This window comes from Phocoena sinus, chromosome 20, assembly GCF_008692025.1.
Source record: "Phocoena sinus isolate mPhoSin1 chromosome 20, mPhoSin1.pri, whole genome shotgun sequence".
In the NCBI taxonomy this organism is placed as follows: Eukaryota; Metazoa; Chordata; class Mammalia; order Artiodactyla; family Phocoenidae; genus Phocoena; species Phocoena sinus.
The window spans coordinates 52,525,055-52,531,295 of record NC_045782.1 but is presented as its reverse complement, the minus strand read 5'-3'; positions in this window follow the sequence as shown (position 1 = coordinate 52,531,295).

The window sequence follows — 6,241 nt, the reverse complement described above, 5'->3', positions numbered from 1 at the left end:
CGTTTGGTGACCAGAAACGTTGGTAGGGCAAGAGGGCAATTCAGAGGCAGCTTTGCACCAGGAGAAATCCCTGACCGCCGTTCATTCTGTGGGTGTCAGGTGACCCCGACAGTGCTCTTTATTTATTTATTTTTTTTTTCTTTTTTGCGGTACACGGGCCTCTCACCGTTGTGGCCTCCCCCCCTGCGGAGCACAGGCTCCTGACGCGCAGGCTCAGTGGCCATGGCTCATGGACCCAGCCACTCCGCGGCATGTGGGATCTTCCCAGACCGGGGCACGAACCCATGTCCCCTGCATCGGCAGGCAGACTCTCAACCACTGCGCCACCAGGGAAGCCCTGCTCTTTATTTTTAAATATTTATTTATTTATGTATTTATTTAGGCTGCTCAGGGTCTTACTTGCGGCTTGCAGACTTCCTAGCTGTGGCATGTGTACCCTTAGTTGCGGCACACATGCAGGATCTAGTCCCCTGACCAGGGATCAAACCCGGGCCCCCTGCATTGAGAGTGCAGAGTCTTACCCACTGGACCACCAGGGAGGTCATGAAAGCGCTCTTTAAAAAATAAAAAATGGGGCTTCCCTGGTGGCACAGTGGTTGAGAGTCCGCCTGCCGATGCAAGGGACACGGGTTCGTGCCCCGGTTTGGGAGGATCCCACGTGCCGCGGAGCGGCTGGGCCCGTGAGCCATGGCCGCTGAGCCTGCGCGTCCGGAGCCTGTGCTCCGCAGTGGGAGAGGCCACAGCAGTGAGAGGCCCGCGTACTGCAAAAAAAAAAAAAAAAAAAAAAGACTGTGTTAAGAATCTTACTGCGGAAGGACACAGGGTCAGCCACCCCTTGTTCCCAAAGGGAAAAAAAATCCACTTGCCACTGTGGCTAGACCTTGATAAGACAATCATCGCAGGGCACACTGACTGAGCACTTGATCTTTGCATTAACCCCGGAAGGAGTGATATCACCGCCTACAATCCCTGAGTCACGATGTGCCAGGCAAGACACAGAGAGAGGGAGGGAATTGGCCAAGTCTCATGGGAGCAAATGGCACAGCTGGGACTTCAGCCCACGTCTGGCCTCAGAGCTTACGCCCATCTGCACCCCACTCTCAGGTGCCCCAGGAAGGGAAGTGGGCCGGCCCGGCTCCGCTCCCCGCCCGGGGTTGCATCCGGGCAGAGGGTGCCGGCACATCCCGCCTCCTGCTTTGTAGGATGTCCTGTGATAAGGCCCCTCACTGTGGGAGGACACAGGGAGCCCCGGTCCTGCCTGAAGAACAGTGGTTTCTACTGGGGGGGGTGGTTGTCTCCAGCGGGACACTTGGCAATGTCTGGGGACATTTTGCATTGACGAAACTGGTTGGAGGGTGCTACTGGCACCCCGTGGGTAGAAGCCAAGGGTGCTGCTAAACGTCCCACGGTGAATTATCCGGCCCATGACGTCAACAGTGCAGAGATGAAGAAACCATGACTTAGAGAAAAAACGTCTATTCAAATGAGACGTTCTGGAGAAAGTCAGAGCTCCCTGCACTAGACCCGGGCACGCCCATGGACCCCTGGGTGAGATGCCGGGCTGATGAGCCCCAAGGGAGAACATTCTTTTGCTTTACTAGAATTTGGGCCTTTGGCTCCTGCTGGCAGGGGTTGGGCCACCTCTGGGGCCTCAAGCCCTTCTCTGTAGTACAGAGGGTGCCACTGTGCGGATGGCATTTGAGGAATGGGCGTGGGAGAGGCGGGGAGGTCCCCTCGGACATCGCGGGGCAAAGGGCGGCGTGAGCTCTGCGAATGCAATGCCCATCGCTGCCCATCCTCACCGACAACCGTCCCCTCCTCGTTCACCAGCCCCCTCTGGAGCCTGTTGCCTAGGCTTTCCCAGCAAGGAGCAAAACAAAACCATAATGCATCACTGGAGACGCAGACGCTGCTGGAAAGACCCAGTACGTGGGCGTGGAATGTGGAACGTGGATGACAGGGCCTGGACGTGGGGACACATCCAAGCAGGGTCGGAAAGTGGCTGAAGCAGTGGCCGGACCCAAGCCTCCACAGCACAGTTAAGCCCCACCCCCCCGGTCCACGCACACCCAGGGGAGAGTGTGCTGCTCCCCTCAGACCTGTTCCACTCGGCTGCCTCCACTGGCTACGATGCCGCTTAGCGACGACGCTTCCGTTGCAGCTGCGATGGCCCCGTGCGTTGCAGGGGGATCACTATCCCACGTTCCCTTCTGTGTGGCAACCAGATGCCGTGGGCCCCAGGGCAGGACTCTGAAGAAGGAACCCCCTTTGCCCTTCATTAGAAACAAAAGAAAGTGCTCCCTGGGGTCCAGAGGCCCCTGGGACGGCACTGCCCCCCGGGGGAGGCGAAGGTGGCTGCTGGTAACCCAGCAGGGTCAGATCAGCACCCCCTTTCGGCTCTTCTCTGTCTCCCAGAACCAGAGGCCCAGCACCGGGGTGCTAAGGGCCTGGTGGTTATACCCTCAGGACAGGAATGAGAATGGCGGACAGGAGCAGTGCTATACGGGGCTCAGAGGCAGGCGAGACGTCTGGGCTTTGGAGCCTGCCTCCAGCTGAGGTGCTTGCTGTCTGGGTGACGCCGACTTTGCTCTGCATCGTGCCCGGCCCCGACCACAGGGCAGCAAAAGCAAATAAGCCAGATGCAGACCCTGCTCTCCCGGAGCTGGTACAGCAGTGGGAGAAATGGAGCCCTGACAAATACACAGATAAATGTAGAATGACAGTTGTACAAAGTGACAGGGCCCTATGAGAGGGATAATAGGAGGAACTAACCTAGATTCTGGGGTGGGGCGGGGGAAGGCACTGTCAGCAAGGCCTCCGTGAGAAAGTGACAGTGAAGCCAAGACCCAGGACGAGTGTGAGGCGGCCAGACAGTGTGTGCGCAGGTGTGGGTGCATCTGTGTGCCCGTAGACACACACGCGTGATGGTGGAGGTATACGATGGAGGGGGCAGTCGGTCGGAGGAGAGAAGTTGCTGGAGCTGCTGTCTGGCCAGCAGGCAGAAGTCGCTGTTGCGGAAGTGCGGTGAGCAAGGGCTGAAGAGACGGGGAGAGAGCCTGGAGGACACGCGGACGGCCAGGACCCTGACGGTCCCGGGAAGGATTCTGACCTTTCTCCTAGTATCACTGAGAAGCGGGGGAGTGGTGTGATCAGATTTGTGTTTTTACAAAATCACTGGGCTGCTCACGGATGATGCCGGGAGGGAGGTGGCCTGGACCCTGGTTGGAGGATATCAAGGTGTTGGGTGAGAGATGATGGCAGCTTGGAGCGAGGCGACGGCTATAGACTTACTTACCTCTCTGTATCTCTGTTGCCTACCTGGTTATCTGGGGGAGTCAATGAAATAACACGTCCACATAACACCACAGCTGGGTTCAATGTGAATGCTCCATTAGTGTCTATTACCTCTCCCATTTAGAAGACTCTGGCGGCAGCCTTCACCATGGGCAACAAGTTCTAGGTTAATAAGAGAACCTACTAGGATGAGGTGTGGAAATGGTTTGTCGGGATCCCTTCAGCAGCTGAACCCCAAACCTGGAAGGGGATGCTGGGGCTTCTTCCTAAGAGACAAATCCTCAATGGGTGCTTTGTTTCCCGATGACTCTCCTTCATGTCCCCTCCCAAGCTATAAGTACCCTCATCCAGCTCACAGGCAGGGGGCACCTTGATCCCTTGGGCCCTCGAGGGTGACAGGGCTTTAGAAAGTGCTCAGGGCTCATTGAAACCAGCAGGTTCCAACGGGGGTGGGTTTGGAGGACAGTGGAGAACGTCACATACCTCTGATTGAAAATACCATCGTGCGAATTCCCTGGCGGCCCAGTGGTTAGGACTCCGCTCTTTCACTGCCAAGGGCACGGGTTTGATCCCCGGTCGGGGAACTGAGATCTGCAAGCTAAAAAAAGAAAAAAGAAAGAAAGAAAGAAAATACCGTTGCTCCATGCAAATAATAGTCATTACCAGCGTCAGTACTCAGGAGGGCGGCGACGGCCTTTTGTGCGGCGAGGGAGCTTCTGCCCACTGGAAACTTCAGGTGAATAACTGAAGATCAATGAGCTCAGAAAAGCCAGAAAAGGGGGAGGGGCCACGTGAGATGACTTTTGAAGGCGGAGTTAGCCAGAAAAATACATGGAAGAGGGACAGCCAGGACAGAGAGGCAGGAACAAAGTCCAGGGGCGATTGAAGAGCACGGCACATCCAGGATACTCCCCGTGGTCGAGCACGGCCAGAGCAGGGGCAGGAGGAGGGGACAGGCCAGAGACAGTGCGGGCAAGGCCGGGACTCCAGGCTAACGGGCCGAGTCCGTGTGGAAGGCAATAGGGAGCCATGGCAGGATCTCAAGTGAGCTGATGACACTGATCTGTCTCTTAAAACAATGATGGTGGGAGTGCATGGGAAGAGAGCAAAGCTGGAGGTAGAGCAGGCAGGTTGCTGCGGCCACCCAGATGGGACACTCTGAGGTCCCAGCCTGCGGGCAGTGGCAGTGGGGCTGCAGAGGAGGGGCAGAAGCAGCAGGACTGGATGAGCGATCAGACCCCAGGGTGGTATGGATTCCAGTATGGGGAGGGTATGTACTACACGCTCACCAAGTGCCCCGGCCCCTGCCCTGATGGAGCCTACTTTGATGGCTCTTTGAGGGCATAGAAAGGAGATTTGTGGAGAAGGAGAGGAGGGCTGTAATATGGAGGACAAACAAATTCAACAGAAGTTGGAAAGGGCGTAGCAGGCAGAGAGCGTAGCATGAGTAAGGTAGGACCCAGCGCCAGCATGTGTTTGATAGCGAACAAGCAGGACGGGTGGATGCAGACCAGTGCGTGGGTTGGCGGGGGCTGCGGGGGGTGGGGGCCTGAAAAGGAGGTAGTGGTGAGCGAGGTACCGGCTTCTACGTCCAGGTCAGAGCTGCAGCTTTCAGAAGTGGAGGAGACCGCAGGCAGGGGGCACAAGGGGCCATGATGCTGCCCAGGTGAGAAGAGGTAAAAGCTGGAGCCCGGGGCCGGGCCGGGGCAGGGATGGCCAGGAGACATCGAAGAGGAGATGCACTTGCAGAAGTAGAACCGCCAGGACTGGAACATAGAGAGGGGAAGTCAAAGATGACTTAGAGGTGTGGGGCTCTAAGGACGGGGGTGTCATTGACAGAAACACTGGAGTCAAGTGGGGGACGTTTGAGAATAGAGATGACTTTGTGATGAGTCAGAATCTAAGTAATATGGGCTGGGACCACCCGCTTAGAAGGTCCTCTTGTTTTTACCACCACGGGCCATCCTGTGTGGGATTTACGCATGAGGAGGAACAGAAAAGAGAGAGAAAAATAGCTATAGTGTAATTGATTAGAGGCCTCCTGTTCTGATCCAAATGGATTAGCCTCGGGGGGGTCTGAAATGCAAGCCTGGAGGGTGTTTTCTTTCCTTCCTTTCTTAACAAAGTTTGGATTTTCTTTTCTTTTTTTTTTTTGCCTCACCACAAGGCTTGCGGGATCTTAGTTCCCCGACCAGGGATCCAACCAGGCCCTCGGCAATGAAAGCACAGAGTCCTAACCACTGGACCTCCAGGGAATTCCCTGGAGGGTGTTTTCAATCCAAATGACACGTCTTCAAACTTACCTGCTTCTCCATGCAGCTCGCCCATTTGCAAACTGGCCAGCCTTCGTGCGCAGAGCAGCCTGGGCCAGAGAACGGGACAAAACCCTGGGAGCCCATGCTGGAGTGTTTGGTTTCCACCGAGCTTTACTGGGTTTACCTATTTATCAAATCCGAAGCCACTGGCGGCTTTCTGCCACTGTTTATTAATAACTATACCTAACACGAGCTCCTTGGGGTCAGCCGGGGAAGCCAGTCCCAGGACACAGGCTGCCATCATGTCCTGGACGTGTGCCAGGCCACCTGAGATGGCCACAGGGGATAAGCGGCTCTTCCTGTACCCAGCTCCTTAAAAGAGAAGTGAACCCCACTGGACTCCGCTTGCCCAGTCTTTGCAGGGGGGCTGCCTGGCTCAGCTTCAGGGGGTGCAGGAGGAGACAAGAAAGATGACGGCTTCTTCCATCAGAAGCAGGTGGAGCTCCACCATCACCCAGGAAACTAAGGCCCAGAGAGTACAGGAAACACTGACTCCACGTGGTTCTGCAAGTTGGATTCAGAGCCGGGACCAAAATCCTGTTTTCCTGGCGCCCCTGAGGCCGGGAATCTTTCCACTGTGCTCCCTGAAGTGTGTAATCGCTGTTGTTCTCACCAAGAATGGAGACCGCAGC